Source organism: Balearica regulorum, chromosome 13 (genome assembly GCF_011004875.1).
Source record: "Balearica regulorum gibbericeps isolate bBalReg1 chromosome 13, bBalReg1.pri, whole genome shotgun sequence".
Lineage (NCBI taxonomy): Eukaryota > Metazoa > Chordata > Aves > Gruiformes > Gruidae > Balearica > Balearica regulorum.
In genome coordinates this window covers 19125420-19148957 of record NC_046196.1, presented here as the reverse complement: position 1 = coordinate 19148957, position 23538 = coordinate 19125420, and the positions used below count along the sequence as shown (strand labels likewise).

Below are 23538 nucleotides of genomic sequence, written 5' to 3'. Positions count from 1 at the left end.
CAGAGTTTTCTTTAGGTCTATAATGTTGTAGAAATTGTACGCATACACAGTATGAATGTTTAAGTGTCATTATAGGGTTATTATGGCAAAACCTTTTATATCGTTATACTGTAGGATCCCGGTATTGCCAGGATGGCAAACAGTAAACTGGACCATCAGAATTCATCTTGGTAATTTTTAGATAAAATTCTGTGTAATTCACAGAATAAAGATGCACTAACATCCAGCTGCCCTACTTGAAATTTTGACAACCTCAGAATGAAATAATAAAAATGAAAAAAGGCAGCTAGGTCTACATTTTACCAGTTAGTCAGATTCAATATTACTTCAAAGATGTTCTAAATCTGCATTTGAGTACCATATGTTGACACTGCGTTTTGGACACTGGAGATTACTTGAAGTACCGTAACCATGACTTGTACTCTTCTTCTGTAATCCTTGTTCTCCAGGGCATTACTGAATTCAGAGAGAACCAAACAAAGCAGATTTTTGGGGGTTTATTTTTGTTTCTGGTTTTGGAGGAGTTTACTGTCTGTTTTGGGTGCTGCTTTCTTTTTCACCTCTGCAAATCCATGTCAAAATAAATGGAGACCTTATCTAGAGAGTGCCACACTTTGAAGTGCAGAGATGCAAATCCAAATATTGCATCACACTGTCAGATACAGAAATTAGTAGCATCCTGCATGGCCTTTGAAGTTCAAGGCTGTGCTTCCATGGAGTGTATTTTCATATAGAAATCAGATGGAAGCTATTCAGACTCAGATAGCAATAATGATTTACTTGCAGTAAATCTTGCAGGTTTTGGCCACACTTAGGGTATGATTTACTAAATACTTTTTGGTCAGATGTTACTTATTAAGATATTACTCCCCCCTCAACTATTTTTTAATTAAAGGATAGAGATCTAATGTGCTTATTTTCTCTACACATATGTAAAAAATCAAGTAACTATTATATACCAGATTATTTGCTTCTTGCATCTTTTTAAAATACTGTGATTTACAAACTTTGATAGAAGATAGAACTACTTGACTGCAGCAGCTCTTTAATCACAATGGAAAATATTTTAAAATGACAACTTCAGTGGTGGTCTGTTCAGAACAACGAACAGAATAAAGTAGGCTGGAGGTAGAAGCAGCACATTGGTAACAGCAAAATGATCAGAGGCACTAAATTCTAATGTTTAATTGCTTTTTAAATGAATACTGTCTCCTGTCCATGGCTCTGCAACCAAAATGCTATGACCATAACTCCGTCTCCCCTCTCCATCCCTCCTCAGCCTGCCGGCTCCTTGCAGTGCTGGCTGTCTCTCAGGGTACAGTTGCACGGTGCACAGCACAAGGGGAAGGTCTGGGTTCTTACATCTTATAACAAAAATTCTTAAAGCCCGGTCCAAAACTCGATTCAATTGGCTTTGGGTCAGATCCAGCAGACCAGATTTTCTTTGGCTATGTTTGTAGGTCTCCAACACCCACAGCTGAGGCCAGATTTTTATAGGTTCTCAGTGCTTAGCAGTCTACTGTGATGGTTGGAAGGTACTTGCAAAGTTCACTCTCCTTGATCAGCTAAGAGAGAAGATCTTCCAGAGACCACTTGGAACACTTGAACTTAAGCTCTAATACCTGTTCTCCTTCTTGACCCTCTTCCCGCTCTTCATTGTTAGTATGGCTGGGAAGATAGCATCCCTTGGATGAAACTCTTCTCTGTGGAGATCCCGTTTGCTCCAAGTTTTGAGTGTAGGAAGCTGGTGGACCATGTTTGTTATGTAATGGGGAAAAATACCAGTTCTTAAGAGGAACGTGTGGCCTAGGTTAAGATAGTATTCATATTTGTGTGTCCAAATGTCCTGAGAGCCTTATCTCCATATTCAGGATCTCCTGTGGGCTTCTACCACCATAGATCAAAAGAGAATAATCTTTTTTTTTTTTTTTTTTTTTTTTTTTTTTTTTTTTACAGTTAATAGACCCATAGTTTTCTTTTTCCTCCCTTCATGATTCTCTCTCCTCAAAACTGCTAGAAGTGAACTGTTGCTGCTGCTGAGTTCTTTGGGCTTACACTGGGGTCACAGGGGAACTCATGGAACTCTATTTACATAGTATAATTACAATTTGAACAATAGGTTATTTGGTTGACCATGGTGGGCACTTGTTTTGCACTTCTGATGATATCATTTGGAGAGAAAGGAACTTTGCAATATAGCTGTAAAACAGTAATGCATATGTGTATGTGGATGAGAAGTATTTATATAGCCATATACTATATCCAAACCCTAAAAGGTCGAGGAAGGAATTAAAGAAAATGAAACTGCTTTGAAAAGAACAAACCATGAACTAGATCTTTTTTTTTCTTCTAGAAAAAAATAGAAGCAAGATGGGAAAAATGAGATTATTTCACATGGTTCTTGTTGTTATGCAGATTGCCTCTTTATATCCATGTGTTCACCACATCTGGCTCCCTTGTGGGTTTGCTCTTTGAGCTGGGAGGAAGAATGCACAGTGAGATTAAGGGCAAAATAAGGTGGAAGGACAGAAACGGAGAAATAGTTGTGGAGTGAGGACTAGCTGGACTAAGGAGGATTTCCCTCAAAAGTCTACAAATCCGTCTTCTCTTCCCTTAAACCTTCCTATGTTACTATGTTGAAAATTGCTCTGTCTTTCTCTTGAATAACTGGGTGAGTGGTCGGTCTGCTGGCGCTCCGTGAGCGATGCCTGGCAGGCTGACCAGCTTTGCCTGCACTTGCTTCTGTGCCCTGTTTTTTCTGGGCAACGCTGCTGTCCCTTGTGTCTTTCTTGGATTGTGAACTCCTACGGGCAAGGGCTCTGCTCCACATGTTTGTACTGCTGCTTGCACTGCGGACAACTTAGCTACTGTGATAAAGCAAATAATACCACCACCCTTATTTTTTTGTCACGAAGCAAAGGAAACCTGAGACTTCCCCTTGCATTTTCCCAAGAGATCTCTCATTTGCCGTTTCACCATGTAGGCGCTTTGCTGTGGTGTGAGCGAGCGGCTCTGGGAAAGCTCCCTGGGGAGTAGCAGGGCTATTGCTGCAGGGCAGCCTGGGAGGTGCTGCAGCATTTTCTTGGTTGATCTGAGGAGAATGCAGGATGTGGAGTGCTGGAGCACATGGAAGGATGACATTAGAAGTGGACTGTTGGTGAAAATCTTACTGTACTACTTGTTCTTTTAATCGTGGACTGTGAGACTTTCAAAGTCTCTATGACGTTTATCATCAATGTGATGAACCTTGGGGAAGGAAGATGCTCACTGAAGCACCTACACATTTTACGCAAGCACACGCTGCAGAGGAAAGCCCAGAAGTAATCATTCTGCATATCCGTTTGCATCACAGAGTAGATAGATGGCCAGGCCCCCTCTGAGTCATGCTGCTTCCATATTGAAATGCTGCTTCTCATTTATTCTGTAAAATACAGAAAAAGCTCAGAAATCTTGTGTGTTCCCTGCTGTAAGGTGTGAAGATGCAGAGGGCCTGCCAGGTATCAGTCTCAGAAATCAGTGTTGAGGCTTGCTAGCTTAATCTCAATCCCTAGAAGAGACCTGAGTGTTTTGGTCTGCAAAATGTTTATTGGAGGGACTCTTTTCATAAGTGATGCTCTGCATTATAGTTTGGAAAAAATTCCTCCTCAGAGGAACCTTCTGGATCAGATTCCTCTTGCTGGAAAAATCTTCCCTCTGCAATTCAAATGAGCTATTCGTAGCTGTACAAGGGGGGCTGAAATGGCTAACAGGTTTTAGCAGCTTAAGCCGTATCTTTTATCTGTTGTTACACTTCCAGCTCCCCATGCACTACATGAGACAATGCACCAAAGAGGTCACGTGCGTAAACTAAATCCTTCTAAGATGTTAGCACCACTGTCACTCTCTCCACAACCTGTTCTCAACTCCTCTAAAGAAAACTACTATTAAATGCTATTTTAAGTCAGGTTTTTGCGTGAGTTTCATGCTCCCTCCCCCTTATAAGTCGAATTGATGAGCTTTACCGAATACTTTTAGACACAGGAACACAGGGCTGTCTTTTAAATGCTTACAGTGGATAAAGACAAAGAAATCCAATGAGCTGTGACAGCCATATAACCAGTCTCTGATAGCTGATCCTTGCAGTGTGTCTGTGGTTAGATATACAGCTCCCCCAGTGCTTCCCTGCGGGCTCTCCTGCCTGGTGCTCAGAATGCAGGCTGCACGTTTTGGACGCTGTGCTGCAAGCTGAAAGGGACCTGGAAGGAGACCTGTGTTTTGGACCTGAGCGTTTAAATGTTGTCATGACGCTTGTTCTTCTTACTGAACAGGGAAGAATTGCATTCTCGCAAGCTGGTCCCCTCTGGAGTGCCGTTTGGCACACAGCTTTTGTTCCGCTGTGTGGTTTCAAGGTGAACCCGTTAATTCAACGTGACCCTTTTAAGAAGTCCAAACATTACGTGCTACAAGAGGAAAACAAAGCACTTAGTGGTATGAATCATGTTTTAAGATGGAGCAGAGGTGCTGTTGTGTTGCCCTGAACAGTTCCATTTTCAGTGGGGTGAGTCTGTCGTAGGGAAGGTTTTGGACTTGTTATGACTAACTGCTTTTTAAATTTCAGTGGGTTGTTTGGGGATTTTTTTGGGTTTTCTTGGTGATTTTTCTTTTTGGCTGGCCTAGGAGCCTTGTGACTCAGTTCACATGGCCAGATTGTTTGAATTATCTTGTCAGTTGAGACTAATCTTAAAACAGTGCTGTTGCACAGTTTTCCCTTTCTATCAGGTTAAGTCTCTGCTCGTGAAGATTTGCCATCAGAGCTCCTGCTCATCTGCTCCCTTGGTCTAAAACATTTCCTGACAGAGTCCTGGAAGAGGACGTAAGAACGTTCTGTCCTGGGTTGTACTCTCTGTCTCCTAAGAACTGTTTTCTTTTATTTCATCTTTGCAGACTGAAATGTGACACTTAGAGCAGGAGATCGGAGTGCCAGGTAGCTTGAGTTTGGGATCTGATTTTTGGCCTGGGATTACAGAAGTTGCTTAAAGGGGTGGGGTTTTTTCCCTGTCTGATGAAGAACCCCATTTTCTTTGTCATTAGCCTAGTACCCAATGGACAGTCTTGCCTTCTTGATAGCTTGGTTCATATAGGGTGGCTGTAACCAGTGTCTAGTGTATCTTGTTGCAATGAATTTTCTGCTGGGTAAATAAGCGCTCTTGAATCCAGCCCAAAGCAGCCAAATGTGTGATGAGAGGGGCAGTGATCATGGAGATGTCTTCATGCTCATGGATTTCAGCTGAGTCCGGAGAACAGCATCATTACTCAAGAATATATCTCATTGATATCTGTATTAGACATAGAGCTTGACAAGTGGTTAAAAATCTTGGAGGATGGAAATATGGCACCTCTCTAAACAGACAGGAAAGTGTTAGCTTTTCAAACGCAATGCTTAAGCACTGCACATTTCGGCACCTTTTCTCCAGTTGTTATCCTACCTTGAATTCTTGCTAGAGGAAGTTACTGGGAAACTTCTGAAACGTTGTTACTGGGAGACTATTGAAATCTTATTACGATAACATTTGGCTTCTTGAACTTTTTAATATAGTTTATGCTCAGGAATATTTTTGAGACTCTGGTGGGCTGCTTGGTATCATGATGGCTGTGAATGCCTTCCGTTCAGTGCTGGCTCCTACCCATGAGGAGTCATTTAGTGGTGGCAATGGGGAAACCATAGGATGATGAAAGGGGAAGGAATAGGAATAGCTAGGAGTGACAAGAAGGGAAAAAATTGCCTGGATTTATTTATGGAAGGATGGAGCACATACGGAAGAAGAAATAATCTCAGGGAAAAAAGGTAGATCTGAGAATGCCATCCCCTGTTATGTGGAGCTGGCTGATTTGTGTGCATTAATAACACACTTTGAAGGGATATTTAAGTGCTATTGAGGTGAAGCTGACGATATTGCTATTGGTTGTGGACTTTTTTCCTGCATTGTCTGCAACCCTCGAACCTATACATTGACTGATTGTCATAGCATGGCTTGCTCCATTGGAATATCTTTGTGCTGTTTATAAAACAACTTGGTATTATGTTGTCTGCTCGCATTCTCCTTCGCTCCCCACAACTTTGGCTGCTACAAAACACTTTTAATACTTACAAATAAGGGAAACTGTAGGCAACCTATGAAAAATGGTCACATACTTGCAAAGGGTCGGTATATTGTTGCAGTGAGGCAGGAAGAGAAACTTTTCTAATTCATGAGTAGTGAAAGCTTTCTTTACTTCTGGGATAAATATTCCAACCCGTTAGGTATACTTTATATGTAACATTTACATCTTGCTGAGTGATTAGTTTAAACAGCTATTTTTATCCTGCATTTCAGCCCACAACTCTCTAATGTTAATTAGTATTAGGAAGGAAGTATGTTTTCTTCACATGCCATAGCAAATGTGCTTTATATAATGATTACAGAACTTGTTTGATCTTTTGTTTTTACTGAACACAGTCTACAGCACTGACGGCAAACTGTTTGGTTTTAGTTTTCTTGTGCCCTGGGCTGTTTTCCACTGTGTGAAATCGCTTAACTTTTTTAGGTGTTTTTTCACAATCGCAGAAACTGTTGGAGTAAGATAGAATTTCACTGTAAAGTTTCTTTAAATTGCTGTCTTTCAGTGAACAGTTCAAATAACCCCTGCCTCTCCCCATTTTATACAAGTTTGAGGGCATGGTTAAAACTGATAATGTAAGCAATCTGGACAGAGGGGTTTCAAGTTTAGTCACAAGCAGTTCAGATATTGCACAGAGGATGCGAAGAGTGCATTGGGGGTGGGGAAGCAAAAATATATAAAGCTTTGGTGAATAGTCATTGCCAAACATTTAGAAATCAATTATGAAACATCCACAAATTGGGTGACTAGGAGAGCTTCTACTGGTGTTTTCTACTCTGCATTCTTAATTGTAAATATTACAGAGACAGTTTTAGCTGATACAAATATACTCACAGTAATAAAGACGTAATTATAGAATTCTTAAAAGTAATTTTCTTGCACTATTACAAGCAGAGGAGAGCTGCTGATTCAAACCCCCTAGTTCTAGGAAGGAGAAAAGTATGAACCTGAATATGAGTTTTTAACTTCCTTTGGTACTTGAAACTTCAGATTTAACACTCTGCCTGAATACTACAGGTCTATAGTTTTTTTAAAAGGTTTTCCTCCCAAAATTTCCTAGGACTACATAAAAAACATAGAAGATACCACTTGTCATGCTGGACTTGTGTCACAAAAATCGACTTCAGGTTTCTCTCAATTCATTTAGAATAGACCAAGTGTAGTATTACAATTGCTTTTTAGTCGTGAACCTGTTCTTCAAAGTTGTTGATGTTTATTAGTTTTGTTTTTCTTAGAACCAAGGAAAGTGACTATACTATACATCCCTGGATCAAAGCACTGCCTCAGCAAGTAGACGTGCTAATCTGTGCGTGGAGAAATGAACAGGTTACGGGCCATCCGGGAAATCTTAGGGACTAGACTCAAACTACATTGCAATTCAACTTTACGTTGATGGACAGAACTGATTTCTGCAGAAACTGTGCATGTATTTTGCATCGTCGGTGGCTATGGGTACAAAATCTAGTTGGTAAATACCAGATCTGTGGTGCTCGTTCATTGATTAAATACCTCTGGCATCTAGCGTTCCTACCTGAAACAGACTGAGGCTTAATTACAACAGTGTAGCCTCTGTATCTATAGGCGCATGTGGATCTGCGCTTGTTCAGTGCCAAGATTTCCAGAAGAAAACGAAGTAATTGTTTAGGTTAGAGAAGAGGAAGAGGAAAAAAAAAAAACAAACCAACACCAAACCCCAAACCAAACAAGAAAAAAGAAGAGCAAGAGGCAAAGAACAGAGAGATATGAATCCAACCCTGTGAGGAGCGTGTGTTGTCCTACTCCTCCTCTGACAGGTGCTCAGTCAGGGTTTACCATTCCTGGGATCAGATATGTTCTTTCAGAAGAATTCAGAAAGCTCAGTCTGCCTCAAACTGTTTGTGTCATGATCTGGGGCTCAGCGTTGCTAGCAAGAGGGATCAATCGAAATGGGGCCTGCCTGCCTGCCCCGTGGCAGCTGAACCCGAGCCTTTCCGAGGCTTCCTCCCTCAGAGCCGCTCGTGTCCCTCTGCTGCCTTGAATGCACGAGTTCACGTGGCCGATGTCTTAACGAGGATGAGGTTCATCGTTCTGCCACGTACCCCAGTTTTTGTTTCTGTTAGCTTCTTCTGATCATTTATGAAAGGGGCATGTTTGGGGAGAGAGGAAGGCGAGCCGCCTGCCCCAGCATAATGGGAGCTCTTGGAGCCACTGAGTGACAGCCAGCGGGAAGCACTGAACCAAAGGCCCTCATAGCAGCTGAGCACCGAGTCATCAATAATGCAGAATGAATTCTTGCTTCCTTCAGAGCTGAGAAAATAATACCTGGCTGGAATTGAGTGAGCAGTAGGGGACACAGCACCCTTGAGACTGCAGGTCTGGAAATCCTGAAGGGGAGAGCTTTGGAGAATTGAGTTTCTCCCTGCTGTATGCCTGATTTCTTCTCCTGCCCACTAGAAAATTGAGAAGTCAATTGGCCTTTTATTGTTAGGGATGAAATGACTTTTTTTTTTTCCTCCCCAATTAATTTTTTATTGAATTTTGAGAAAGGTAGATTTACAACTGCCACCGCAAAGCAGGAGAGAGAGAAATAAATATAAAATATTCAGGCAGGGTGGGTGGACGGAGGGGAGGGCTGGGGCCTGCACCTCCTCAGGCCCAAGTGCAGCCCCGCTCCTGAGGCGATGGCCAGGCCTGGGCAACGCCTGCGCCTCCTGAGGCACGTTGTCCTCCTCAACAGCCACCGGCACTAACTGGTACTTAATGCACCTTGCGAGGGCTGCGTCAGTGCTCAGCTCGGTATCTGCGGAGGAAAATACCCAGCACTGTGTGAATATAGAGTAGTTATGGCCTCAGTCTTGCAGGCTGTTTTCCACAGGTCTGTGTGCCTTTACTGCTTCTGTGCCTTCACTGCTGGCCTGCTATAAAAATGCAGCTATATCAGGGTATGCCCAAGAAACAACTGCTCTTTGGTGGTTAATCTGTTGTTTTGAAAAATTAGGTGTTAAACGTGTGTGAGGTTTTATGTTTAGCATGGGTAGCTAGCGGAATATGGACCCATATCGGTATGTATGTATACACTGGGAGGGTGGTAACTCCTTGGTTCATATTGGCCATCAAATGCTGCAATCCTTTTCACCAGATAGGCAGCTGAGGTGTTTGTTTTCGTAAATGCCATAAGTAACAATTCAGTTATTGCATAAACACATTTTGGGTTATGGTTTGCTAGTGAAAAATTTAGTTAGTTTTTTCCATTTGAAGGTGAAGGTCCAGGCTAATGGAAGAAGGTGTTGTTGCAAGGGGTTTTTTTTGGTGTCCGCCCCCCGCCCCGAGAACAGTCTTGTTTTCACTGCATTGGATGTGAATTGAAGGAAGTCCAACCATTTTAACCAAAGAGAGTGTAAAAGCAAAGGACACCCCTGGCACTCCTCTGCATCAGTTCTTACACGCGTAATGATTTGTGAAGCTAGCAGCCATTGCTGCAGCCCTCACATAAACAAAAATGCAGTTGCCTGAATAATTCAGTGAAACTGAATAAAATAGTGATATTAAGGATCCAGTTTGTTTGTAAACTCAAATGTTTATGAATGTAGTTTTAGAGCAGGTGTCTGTAATTATTGGTATCAATGCACAGTAATGGTTACCCTCTACCTGTAGCTGTTTTCTACAGCAGGAAAATCTTATCATGGTACTGCTCAGAACAAAGCAGCTCAGGTCACCTTGCATGGGAAATCACTGAATCTAGTAATAAGCATTTCAGCTGATTGTAATAAATGTAATCCTTACTGTTATGAGCTGTGCCATCTGTAACATTATGCAATGTATCTCTTACAGGAGACATGACTTTCTACGTGGAAGTGTCAGTGACGTGACGGTGTCTGATAGCTCTACTTTGCAGTGTGGTGGCAACGTTCTTCTGCAATAGTAAGGCCTTTATTTTTAAGATATAAATTAATTTCCTTTGGCCTAAAACCCCTTATGTCACAGGTTCTGATACCATTATTTAATTTTCATTTTATTCTGTTTTGGAAATGGCCACAAGTGAGATGATAACATTGTCTAGCTAAAGCCTTTAGATTATATGAAGTTCCAGATATTTCTGAGATGATCTTCTGATACAACAATTTGGCATGGATGAAAGTCTGGCTTCTACTTTAACAAACTGGAATTGGAAAATATTTCTTACTTATCACATATCTCTATATCAAAACAAAGATGACTGTGATTATTTACCAAAAATTGGAGGCATATGTCAGGGCAGGTTACGGTCTCCTAAAATTCTCTAATATTCAGTAAAAAAAAAGAAATTTGATTCACCTTAGATTAGATGGTAGATTCTGTTTGTTTGAGCTGTTATTCTACCCTGTTTCGGCATGCTGTGGTTAGAAGATGATTATTCCATCCTTAATGTTTAAGTGCATCCCTGAAACAATGTGGGCAGATTAGCAAGAACTGCTGGTTCATGTTGGTGTAGATGATGTGTTTTCACACATGTTCTTTGTACTTAAGGATGTTTTGCCAGCTTACATCCCTGCTGTTTCATGCGTTACATTTGGCTTGCTAGGAGCTGGAGAGAAAGAGGAGGCTCAAGATTACATGGCCTCCAGCACTTTGTTTATGAGAGCATCCTTCTAGCAATCAACGTCCACGTGGGGTGGAAGCAGATTTCCCCCTTGAGATGAGAATCAAACAAAGTTGCCAAGTGCACAATCTTCCCTTTCAAATGTTCGGCTGCTTCTGAAGCCGGGACACGGGCGGGTTTTGCTCGCTTTTCAGGTTTCCCTGAACCTCAGCCTGGGAGCGAGCCTGTACCTCCACTGCAGCGCTGGTACAGCACAGCAACGCTTTCCCCTCCATGACTGCCAGTGTCCTTCCATCTGCCTCCATTGCAGGTTGCCAATGTTCTCACTTGTGAAGTGAACTGATATAAAATGTAGATTACGCCACTAAAAACTGAGAACAGTCTTGTTTTCATTGCACTGAATGGGAAAGAAGTCCAAATGTAGAGTAAAAACCTGAGGTTCATTTTTAGGCAAACCTTTTCTTCTTTGCATTCTTTCTCTTTTTAAATGGAACTTGAGTCAGGATTTCATACTCCCCATTAAAAACTTAGGAGCCAGGTACAACTGTGATCTCCTAACATAGTTTTGAATGTCCTTGCTCAAACCCAGAAGATCATTAGAAAATACTTCCTACCTGCTTTTCTGCTCTCCTACCTGTAAGGGGATGTGTCAGTTCCTGCAGCCTTCAAAAGGTAGTCCTGGCTGAGGCTCGTATACAGGAGCTGCTTGCAGGTAGTTCAGAAGCGAGGCTTTCACAAGCCCTCCTTACAAATTTGGGGATTTTCTGACAGTGGTTGCTGTTGAACTGTACTCCGTCGTAGACACTACCACAGGAGATCTTTCACTTGTTGAATTAACTATTCACTTACCAACCTTTAGGTGATTTCCCCATGAAGGCAGGTTTTGCTTGCTGTGATGAATCCAAAGTGTTTTAAATATTACATGACGTTCCCCACATGAAATGAGTACTACATCAGAATAGCTGTGTATGTTTTGCTGAAGTGTGGTTGAAGGTTAATGTTTCCGACATGGAGCCAGGGTGACTGTTGGAGTTTCTTAGGGCATGGTGTTTCTGGGCTAACAGCAGATAGTTGCAGTGCTGGGTGTTTGGCAGGCAATAGTCTCACGTTTTCTGGACAAGAGCCTCATGAGGCATTCAGGTATTTTTTAAATGTGTTAACTAAGATATTCAGAAAATTGAGTGGAAATAACGTGTCTGCTCAAGAAATATTGACGCTACTTTGGGGTGTTTTATAAAACTCCAGTTTTGCTACTTATTGCTTGGATCAGAATTGTTCAGAAGGCAAATGGCAAGAGCTGTAAATGGCATGGCAGCGGGTGCTGCTGCAAAGGATTTCAAAGAAAGGTGCTTGTGTAGTAATGACAATATCGGGGCTTGGCTGTGTGCCATTGAGGTCAGTGGGCTTCTAGAGAAATCTGCGTCACATCATAGCAAAGCACAGTTTTTTCCCTATTTACTTCCGAACAAGCATTTTGCTGTGTCATACCAGTAGCTACCAACTCGATGGCTTGGGGAGAGCGTGCTGGCTTTTCTTCGCTGGTCTGTTTTCTTCCTCTCTATGGTGGCATGTCACCGCTTCTGTATTATAAAGTGGGGGACCAATAGCAATGGTCTGCCTTCTCTCGCTTTGTTACCCAGTTATGGGTAATAGCTCTTCACTGCTATGGAGATGGTGTGAACATGCATAGCAGAAAATGGGCTGATAAGACCTCCTTTCAGTGCACCGGGTTCCCGCAGGCAAGGCAGTACCCTTGCTACCATCTTGTGTTTCGGTTCAGAGACAACAGAGTGTGACAGAGGGTCGCTGTGCCCCCACGCACTCCATGGAGAATTTGTACGTTTTTCTGCGGCCACTTCCCCTAACCTGAAATACAAAGTTCTTTAGACAGAAATGAATGTTTTGATCTTTTGTAAATGGAAAAAAGACATATCAAGCTAAACCACTAAATGTTCATGCACTGAAAGACATTTCATTATAAATAGAATGAAGCCCCTGTGGAATTCATTGCTCAATATTGGGTCCTTTTGTTCACTTTGTTAAAAAGGGAGCCTTGCGTTATAGCTCCTTTCGTTCCGAGCAGTTTTTAACGGTACGTGAAATACCATATCTGAGATGTAGAATTTATCTTAGTCTATCAGCTGTGCTGCTAAGTACTGGCTGCTGCTTTGTAATCCACTTGTGAAAATTGTATGATGTGTTATCATACGTAAGGAGGATACAAATATCTGTGTAGTTTTCCCCCATTCAGCCACGGAAGTTGTACTGTTATAGGCCCTCTATTTAATCAAAAAAAATATAGCTGTAATAAAAGGAAAATAAACTTTATTCAAGTCTTCTGTCTATTTATGCCTGTTTACCCTTTGACCAGCTCCAAAACAGAGATTACGTATCACCGATATGCTGCATTATTCAACTGTTATTGCAGGGATATTTATTTTTATTTCAAAAGAAAATACTAAAAATAAGGGAATAAAAGAAAAATAACCCGTCTTCTGGACTTGATGGAGAATTTATGGGTATATAAATGAAAAGATCAGCTAAACTTTACAATGACAGATTTTATTGAACAAGCAGGATGGCTTTAAAATTTTCATACCACTATGCAGTATTTGCAGATATGCATACATGAAAGCAGAGATCAGAGTTATAGTGGCTTGTTTAGAAAGGCAGTTGGATATCAGAGGCTAATATTTAAAATTGGGGCCTGAGTTAAGAGTGTATTTTTGGTGGTTTACTTTCTGGAATGCAATAGTTGTACATCAGGGTGAAGCCTGAGAAACACTGTGCAGAAATGGGCTTCCTAGTGAAACAGTCTCTCTAAAACTTGTATATGTAATTTATTTTTGCAATGTGTTTCTCTTGCCAAAGGACCTAGTTCAGGCACCTATGGGATTAATCTCGTTATTAAATTACTGTAATGCTCTGTATAATGGCAGTAAGAACTGGGTTGAGATGACCAGTACTTGGATCTGAAGCTTATGTGCAAATCTGCTCTGGCAGTAACTCCTGGTTGTTAGTGTGCTAGCTGTGTGCAAACTCATGGCAGGCTACGGACAGTTCTTCCCGTCTATGTGCTCTTTGTGTGTCCTTACACTGAGACAAAGTAAAAACGAGAAGATGCTGCCCTGCTAGAAGCAGCAGTGACAGGAATTATTGACACTGCTAGGAGGGATCTAGGTTCAAATCCTTGCTCTGGGTAAATCAGAGCAAGGGTTGGACTTGGTTCTCCCAAATCAAGATGAGTGGTGTAACCAGCAGTAACAGACCCTCTGTCTGCAGAAAATTTGCTCTGGACATAACTGATCTTTGCCAAAGATGAATGCCAATAATTACTCTGAGCAGAACCCATTAATAAGATAAAATATATTTTAATAATATTGGTCCAGTATTTTACAAGCAATGGTAATCAATTTATAAAGCACTTGGGGACCCTCCTCCAGACAAACTACACAAAACCATCATCCGAGGACTGCAGGTATAGAAGACCTGACCCCTGCCATCAGGCTTCATGCTCTTCTGTGTGTCTGGGCAAGCACAGTGAGTTCAAGGAGTTTTTGTGAGGAGCAGATGGTGTGAAAAGTGAGGAATGAGGTCAGGACTTGGCTTGTTACCACCTGCATGATATGTAATGGGAAGTCAAACCAAACGCTGTTGTTCTCACACAGTGGGAACCAGGGCAGGGGCTCTTGGCGTGGTGTTGCTTTTTCCACCTGTGTAACAGGTCTCACAGCCGTGTCACAGTACAAATTACCCATTTCCCACTAATTCAAAGAAGAGGATTACTTTCAGAAACACCGTGCTTTTAGTGACCAATGGAGCTGCGGCCTCTCTGCTGGCGAGTGTCCCCACTGCAGTTTGTGTCACATCCCCGACTAGATTTCAACATTCCCTTCTATGGGTGACTGTTTGTGGTGCACGCTGAGTTCACATCTCCTTGTAGCGTATGCTTCAAATGTTCAGTTAATATCCAGCAGATACGTGGGAAGGCAGGCAAGCTACCTTTCATCTAATGTTTGTAACACAGAAAACCTTCAATATTGAGAACAGATAGACTGGAAGGTAGGTTCACATCTCTCAGCAAGAGAGCTGTAACTTAAATCTAATACACCTGATCAAGGCTTTCTCTCTGCCTTGTAGGTATTTTAATACAAATGTGTCTTTCATTTGACTGATTGAAGGTCTCCAACCTGCAATAAATGAAACATCTGATCCCCTTGAATCCAAATCACTTTTTCTTTGATTTTCTTTTACTTCTATTTCTTCTTTCTTTGTTCTATGGCTAGAGTCGAATTTCCCTTTAGAAATTGAAAGAATGTGTGTGGGTTTTTCTGCTCCTCTTACAGTGAGCCTGTGCAAAGGTCGAGTGGCTAGTTGACTAGCATATTAAGACAGAATTCATTTCACAGACAGTCTGTAGTGATGTGCTTTACATATCATTATCACGCTGAATTGAAGGAAACTGATTATACAAATTAGTTACTGTACATTATTCTCCAAAGCCTTTTATTTGCATAACCAATAGATTTTATGCAAAGAATATCCTGAAAAAATGATACATGATCATGTATAGTTGAAAGTAAGTTGTTATCTAGGTAGAAAAATAAGTAGGCATTATTCACCATTTAAGTTTAAATTATTGTGTATCATAACATTGAGTGTATCAATTAGCTTATGCCAGACGTAGCCTTTAAAATATATTTCCTGTAAACACGATTGTGCCTGCAATCCTGAGTGCTGGGAGCTGCTGATTCCAATGTTCTCTATAATTATGTCTTTGTATGAATCAATCAGTTTAAATATAGAGCGACAGTCTGTTAAAGCCATGACCTCCGTTGGGTTTATTTTTTACTCGGGTAGTCATGTCTCTTTCCAGATGTCAGTGACATAATTTGTATGCTCAGCATTTCTTGTGCAGAGATTTTTGTTGGGGGGAGAGAAGGGGAGGAGGACCTTCAGAAGGAGATGGGAGTTGGAAATATTAAGCTGTAGAATCATTGAGAGTGTTGCTTTTAATCTATAACTATAACCATGTTTGTAGTGAAGTGTTAACTCTCCTACACATGAACACACTTAGTCTTTGCGTAGATATTGCACTGGGTATTAAAATGTACGTCAGGCTGGAGAACAAAGAACACGTGACATTATGGACTGAATTCATAGTTACAATAAAAGGAGCAATGAAAATTCAATAAGGGGACTGGAACCAACAGTGTCTTTGTACTTTTTATCTCTGCTAGAGTTTCCAGAGGAACTGTTAGTGATTAAGGGCCTCATCCTGCGCATGTTAGTGAGCCGTGTTTGCCACCCTGCGAGCGGCACTGGGTGCTGAGAGCTCCCGCAGGCGGGATGCTGGGGTGGGAGCACGCAGCACCCGTGTTCCCCACAGTTGGTAGCTGTTGGTGGGCTCGGGGGATTTGGCAGGATGGGACCTGACAAGGAAAGGAAAGCAGGGGAGAGCAGTCATGTAAAGTTCATTTTGCCTTTATAAAACTTTCTGGGGATTGGAAACATGCAGCAACATCCAGTTGGCAGAGGAGATGAAACACTGATGTGTGCTGTGTATGAAAACTAGACTTTATGGTTAGCAGGTCTCCAATGTAAAAGTTCTAAAAATAAATCCTTAAAACTGTTGCAACCTTTTTCACCATTTCATTTCCCTTACATTTCTGTGTTTGCAGTAAACACATCTTTGATACTAAAACTGAAAGTGATTTATGGGCTATGATTTTTTTTTAATGGAGACACTCACCTTACTTGATTTCAGTGGAATGGGATTGTGTTAAAAACACCGATACTTTGCTCTGACAAGATGTTTGGATGCAAGTCTGATGCATTTCAGAAATGTTTCTTTTTTAGTAAAAGTCTAGGTTTATCTTATTAATCACAAAATTCTAGTTTTGAAGAATAATTATATGGAACATTCCACGTTGTATAAGGTATTTCTCTACATTTTAATTAGAAGAAATTATTTTATTTCAATATAATCTGTTTTAATTGCATTCTTTGTGCACCTATAAACTTTAATAGCTGTAGACATCGATATTATTTTGGGAGTTTGTGAGCTTATTCGTCTAACACAGTTTCAAGGGAGCTACATTTTTATTTCTTTTAAACTTTTAAAATAACGATCGAACTTTCCACCTTTCCCTTGTATTTTTTCCTTGGATTAGTTTCAAGTTGGAGTGAAAGCCAGCAATTGTGAGGTAGCGTGGATTTGACATTTTCTCATGTACCCTGCATATTATTTGCAGTAAGATTAGCATCAGAAGGAATGACTTAGATCAGTTGTCGTTGCTTATGCGTGCCCTATGTTTCTCAGATTTTTTTTTGGGGGGGTAAGTAGGGGTGGGGTTGTAATATTTAGTTTCTCTGTCCAAGCACATGAAATCAGCTTTACCTGGGTGTTTGTGTCACAGAACTTGCCAAGTAAGAGTGTAGGTGGAGGATAAAATGAAAGCAAAGAAGGTAACGTGAAAAATTAGAGACATTGGAATGGGTACAAAGGAGAACTCATGTTCTTTGAAATTACAATCCTGAAATAAGCAACAGTGAGCTGATAAAGCAGCATGGCTCTGTGTGGATAGAAAAGGCTGCGTGAACTCAAGATCTAAATGATTTAAACATCTTAGTGTATGAATTATAGTTGTCCTCAGCTAAGGGGAAATCCTGTCTCCAGTGACACGTGCACCCATTTAAAATCAATGAAAGCTGGAGATGTGAGAGACCAGGTTTTGTGCTTTAGCTTTTGTCTTGTGTGACTATTAGCAGAGAGTTCCCCTGAAATGCATCTGGGTGAGTTAAACTTGTCACCCTTGTGACAAGAATACTCACATAAGTAACCGTAATAGTGTTAGCTCTCACAAAATATTTAAAGAATCTGGCCTTTGGCTAGTAATATTTTTCAGATGTCGCTTTGCTTGTAGCAGTATAAGAAAAATTACATTTTTACCCTGGATAGTGGATTTATTTTGAAATGAAGTAAATGGCAGAAATGCAGCTCTCTCCTTCACCTGAATAAAGCCACTTTTAAGTTCAAAGTATTCAGGTACATAACTCTAAGCTCTCTCTTCCTGATGCACAGTGGGCTACCTAGCTTTTTTTAAAGTTCATGGTAGGATCTCAGAGCAGGGCTGGCAACCTCGACTAAAGTAACCGCTGCTTTTATTTCCCCATGACTTTGGTTCTGTTTTAAGGTCTCAAAAGACCGCACAAACCAGCTGAGCAGAGCAGGAAGAGAGATGAAAGGTGGAGACAGTAATTTTCAAAAAGAAATTGTGTTGCAACCGATGAGTTCTTTATGACTTCTACTTGAAAACATAAATCAGCCTAGGTTCAATTAAAATTGCATCCAAATTGAACTAAATGAGCTTTTCCTGGTTTAGAGTTTCCATAGGAAAGTTTTGCAAATCTCTGAATGGCAATGGCAAATTCTCTGGAAGCTGAAACCATGAAAGGTTTGAAGAGGACAGTGATTTTAAGGCCTACTCCTGCCTTCTGCCTCCTGCCCTGCAATTTTGTCATGGTGAAGATACCCTTCTCCGTGAAATATAAATACCAACAATATTTAAATAACGACCATGTGCTCTCCAAAAGTTGTCTTACTTGTTGTCTTAGTGTTTTAAAGTTAGTGGTGGTTTTGGTTGGCTTTTCAAAAACTTACTAAAAAAACTAGGTCTCAGCATGGTTGCAGGTAGATTCAAAAAAGTTAATTCAAAAGGAATTAACATCCTTTCTTTGGAAGTGAAGTAGCAGAGAGTGGACAGGACCAGACTTTGCATTCAGTAAACTGTCAGGTTGTATGGCAAATTTCCATTAGCTTGACTTGGCTGAGGTTTTCCTGAACTAGAAGGTAATGAATTGGCAACATTTTTTTGGTGGAGATTTCATACTCAAACAAGACTGACATTTTGTAGAGGAGTAAGCAAAAAAGGCCTTGGAAGAACTGCCACTAGAACTAAATCTTTAGTATGAAATGCATAGGGAGTCTGAGAAAATCCTTGCAGTTTCTCCTGAAATGAGTAATTTCAGACAAGTCCTTTAAATCAATAATTTCTTGGTTTGTAGAGGAATAATCACCTGTAAACAAATGTACCCCCCTGCAAGGCTTCTGAAGCCATTGCCTGCCAATGGGACCACATCGGCTCCTTTCATAGTTCTTGCAGGTTCTGTTTACATAAAAACCCAGCCACCAAAGTACTCAGCTAAAAGCTGCTGGTGTAATGCAAAGGCATTTTTTTGAGCCAGAGCTGCTTTACAAAGAAAAAATGCTTGCTTAACGTAGACCAAAAATGACAGTGTAAGTGGATCACCTGCCTGAAAGGCTCTCAAGCAGTATGGCTGTCTGACCCTCATGTCATCCTCTCCTGACCCCTCAAGAATTCCTTTGATCTCCCATGAAGATATCAGCCTCCAGGACTGTCATCGCCCTGCAGATGTCCATCCCGCAGGAGGTGGTGGCCTGCCCAGGCACAGGAGCTGCGGCTGTGGCCATCCCCAGTATGTTCCGGAAGCTGCTGCTCTGTAAGGCCGAAACATTCGGTGGAACAGATGCAAGTGTGTGAACGATGGGTTTAATATTTAAAAACTTAAAAAAAGGAGGAGAAGCTGCAGCATTTTCATATGCAATCTCTTTCCCCTTGTTGTAATGCTGCCCATCAAATTAACGAATTGGGCATTGCTTTTGCTTATTTTTGAGCATCACAATTTCACCAGGCAATGGATCACTTTTGTACTTTGCCGCAAAGGCTTCCCATCTGGAGAAGAGCGATGGTCTTCAATCTTTATGTAAGTGAGCATGCCGACTCACTAAGCAAAAGCTGAAACACTTGCAAAGGTTTTGTGTAAAATCCTTGGTTACGAGAGTTGTTCACCTTCTCATTTTCCTGACTGGCTGGCCTTATAGCACTTAATACTGCTAGGTTATTACAACTCTGAGGAGTTTCACCGATTTCGCAGGGACTGTAGTAGTTCGCACTGTGGATGAGATTTCAAAGCATAACGAAAGCACTTGTGAATCTGTTTTACTTCATGTAGCAATGGACTGGGAGATCCTGAAAAGCAGTCTCTCAGCTGAGCAGGTGGCAGCTTCCAAATGAGGGGTAAAAAAATTCTTAGGATGCCCTAATTTGATTGCTTGTCATGACCTGGCTCATAGCAGTGAGCATCAATAGTATTTGGGTGCCTGGGTCCTCTAGGATCCTTTGGAAATCTCATCCCGTACAGGAGGGTTGGGATCCATATGGTAGAATCAAAGTCCAGCCAGATGTAGCAGGAATTTGTATGCTACTACTCGACTCCTTGTATCAATAAAGAGATGTTTTTGTAAAATACGAACAAACTACAGTTTCAGTGGAATGTAATCATTTTCAGCTCGATTATGCTGATGGCGCACGTCCCAGAGCCTCGGAGGTAACGTGCCTTCCGGAGCACAGCCTGCAGCCGGGTGTGGAAGGAATTGAGACTGTACCCCAGGTTGTCCTCGCTCCCCCTTTTGACTGAATTGTGCCTCTGGATAAACAAGAGGGGCAGTGCATCTCTGCCCGGTTAAGTTGCATGAGATCCACTTTTTAAATTTTTTTTCCCCTAGTCTGAAGAGGTTTTTTTTTTTTTTTTAAATAAAATAATCCTGTAAAGTCAGATTTAAAAAGCTTTTGAATTTTGGTTTTGACCTTTTTAATTTTGTGGCTTTTTTCTTCACTGCAAATATATAATTTATTTTGGGCAGTTAGGAAAGGAAGCAAATTCAAATCTCTTCATTCTGTCAGTATATTAAAAGGAGATGTCTCAACATCATCACAAATCTGCTGATTCACTAAAGGAAATTTAATTACTTTTCAAAAGTGCTATTTGTATGAAAATAACACTTTTCGTCAAACCAACCAACCCACAATATTTTTACATTTTTCAAATAGCTCTTCTGACTAGTTCTGTCAGAAGCAAAAGGAAAGATATTTGAGAATCACCCTGGTCTGGTCCTTTCTTAAAGTTCTGCTAGCACAGCCTTAGAAATTAGCCAGTGGCATGAAATGTATCACACCAGAGTGATGTGTTTCTTCAGTCAGTGGACTGAAAATAAAGTAGGAGTGCAGTATTTCTCTCGGTTGTAACATGTTGATGAACCTGTCAGAGCAAAGACAAACCACTCTGACTCCGCTGCCTGTTTGAGCACAGCAGCCAGGATTGTAACTGAGACATCACAGGACAGGTGCTTTGAAAATTACAGAATTTAAGTATGGATCATGTGGCTTTCCTATATGATCAAGAGGTTGATCCTTGCGGTTTTCAACACCCTATATCCCCATTTGCTCCCTGATCGTACGTCTTTTATGTTACTAAATAATCCTGTAGATTTGAAATGGCTTTTCACATAAGTAATTAATTTCTGTGCGGTCTCAGCCTGTGACCCAGCAGAAGTCTAATGTAAACCTTTTAAAGGTTATTTTATTCAGAAGTGAATTTCACCCTATTACACATAATCACTGCTAATCATTGAGGTGATTCACAGGTATCAGGGATGCAGAATCAGCTCCCAGGTATGTTCTCAAAAATCTGTAATTTTCTTAATAAAAAGCACCACAGCTATAAGCAAAATGGTGGTTCTGCAGAATCTAGGAGCTGCATTGCTTCTGTCTTTGTTCTTTGGGTTTATTTCATGTGTTACAGATTTTAAATAAATCAAGGAAAATGTAAACATTCAACACTATGCAGAATATTTAAAATCTTGTTAGAACTGGGCATTAACTGTTACCTGGAGGTCTGTAAATATCTGCAGTAGTTTACTGCTGCTAATACTGTAATTACATTTCAGCATTGACTTACACTCAGGTTTTTTTGTGTTTGTGTTCAGCAATACAGTTTATGTGAAAAGTGAATAAAATATAAATATCCAAACTTCAAAGATGCTGTAGTAGAGGTAAATTGCCAAATGTTCTGTGATTTTTCTCAATAGTTTTATGATAACATAAAGCCAGTGTTACATCAAAGATTTTTTTTTTTCTTCAAGAAGGATTGCACCAACTAGGTATAAATTATAAATCATACTCTGTTTTACATGTGAAATGGGAGCTCTGAAGTGTATCACACTTGAGCAGATGGAGGCTAGGTGTTTTCATGTTTTTCTGAGCCTGTGTTTTGTTTGTGATGTCATTTTCTATATATTCTATCCTTAAATTCCTTTGTATAGGGGCAAGAAACTATCGCCAAGTCAACAGAATTATTGACAAGTGTTACCAGCAGCAGGGGCAATGACAAAATCATCACTAACACACAAAAGCGGGAGTGACAGCTCATCACTCTGTGTGTTACAAATATTTGAGCAGCTGTTCAGGTTTCATGACATCAGAGATTTTATTTAACAAAATGAGTGATCAAAACCAGTGAATTACAAAATGTTAAATATATATGTGTTCAGGTAGCCAAAGCTGTTTCTGGCTTTATTCATTCTAGAAGCATGGCTGAGTTTTGGTACAATTTAGAGAACTGGAAGGAAATACCTTAGAAGGATGCTGTCTAAATTACAGCCTGTTCGTTTATGATTGTTAATAAGCACTGTTTTATTGTGTTTACAAATTGCAAACTGAGCTGAGATTTCTTGTTCTTTTGATAGTACCTTTGCTACAAGGTAATAACATATTAAAATCATATGGCATTTGAATGAAATCGTTTCCTGGCTCCGTTCACTTGCAAACTGCTTTTAAGAATGAGGGGGAAAGGCAGTGGAGGGAAATGGCTAGTTTTGCAGGGCAGAGATGAGAAAACGCAGCCTCTGTGCACGTTACACAGGCAGAGATGAAAGCAAAAGAACCGAGAAGCACTTTTTAGCCAAGAAAATAATCAGCATGGGCTCTATAGACTTAGATTAAACCAGCTGTAAAACAGGAATTTCCGTCATTGTTATTGACCAGACTTTGAACACTTTTATCAGCTGTATGTGTTAATAGCTTGTTAATGATTGATGCTGAGGTCTTTTATGACACCAAATGAAAGTGAGAAATAAGTGCAGGCTTTTGAGGTGACTGTTGCAGTCACACTCTTTCAGTAGCACTCTTTGCAGAATTTCAGGTATGTTTTAAAACATTTATGCCTGCCAAGATTAGATAGGTTACACTGCGACTCAAGACAATACAGAACTACCCTGACTATGCTGTTCACTCAGCCCTACATCGAACAGTAAAAATACAGCAACCCTCGAAATGAAAAGCTACATTTTAGAAGGTGATGCAGTTCTGCCAGAGTGCATAAGGGAGGGTAAAAAATGTACAGACAACTAGGTATGCGAGGCAAATAAATACCAGATTTGCAGAATACTGTCTAAAGAGAGCCTTGTTAAAATTGCTCAAGTATTTCAATTAGGGATTTCTTACATCCTTCATTTCACCTGGTTCAGCAAAGCAGTTCAGTGTATGCTTAAGCTCCAGAAAAGTCAGCACGACACATTAACACAATGCATTTCTTGTCTCCATCGGCTAGGTATTCTAGAGCTTAACACAGCGATCTCCATATTAGCTTAGATAAGCTTTTCTGCTGATCATAGATGATTCTGTGTAGTTATTTACTTCACATGTAACCACATTCCTTTTCTTTTTTACTGAGTAAACTAAGAATTGACAGAAATCTGGAAACACTGGGTACTTGGTATCTCTTCGGGAAAGCGTAGGGTATGTGTAGGTGTCTGTAAGATTTAATATGTATTTATTTTTCTCTGTTCACATTATTCCTTTTCACCATCACTGCTTGCCTGTCATAAATCCAATTAGTGAGCTTTCTACATTGCAATAAACTGCTCTTCAGGAAGAAAATTTGCTTTGTGAGCAAAGCCTTTTCCCAACAACACTATTGTA

At 40.6% G+C, this 23538-nt stretch overlaps 1 long non-coding RNA gene across 1 annotated transcript in view; it reads left to right on the top strand.

The window, feature by feature from the left end:
- LOC142603665 (uncharacterized) overlaps positions 1-23538 on the top strand; it is a 191285-nt gene that overhangs the window by 64278 nt on the left and 103469 nt on the right. Inside the window, exon 3 of the long non-coding RNA XR_012837554.1 lies at positions 9949-10038. This is a non-coding gene — a long non-coding RNA (uncharacterized LOC142603665). The remainder of the gene's footprint in view (positions 1-9948; positions 10039-23538) is intronic.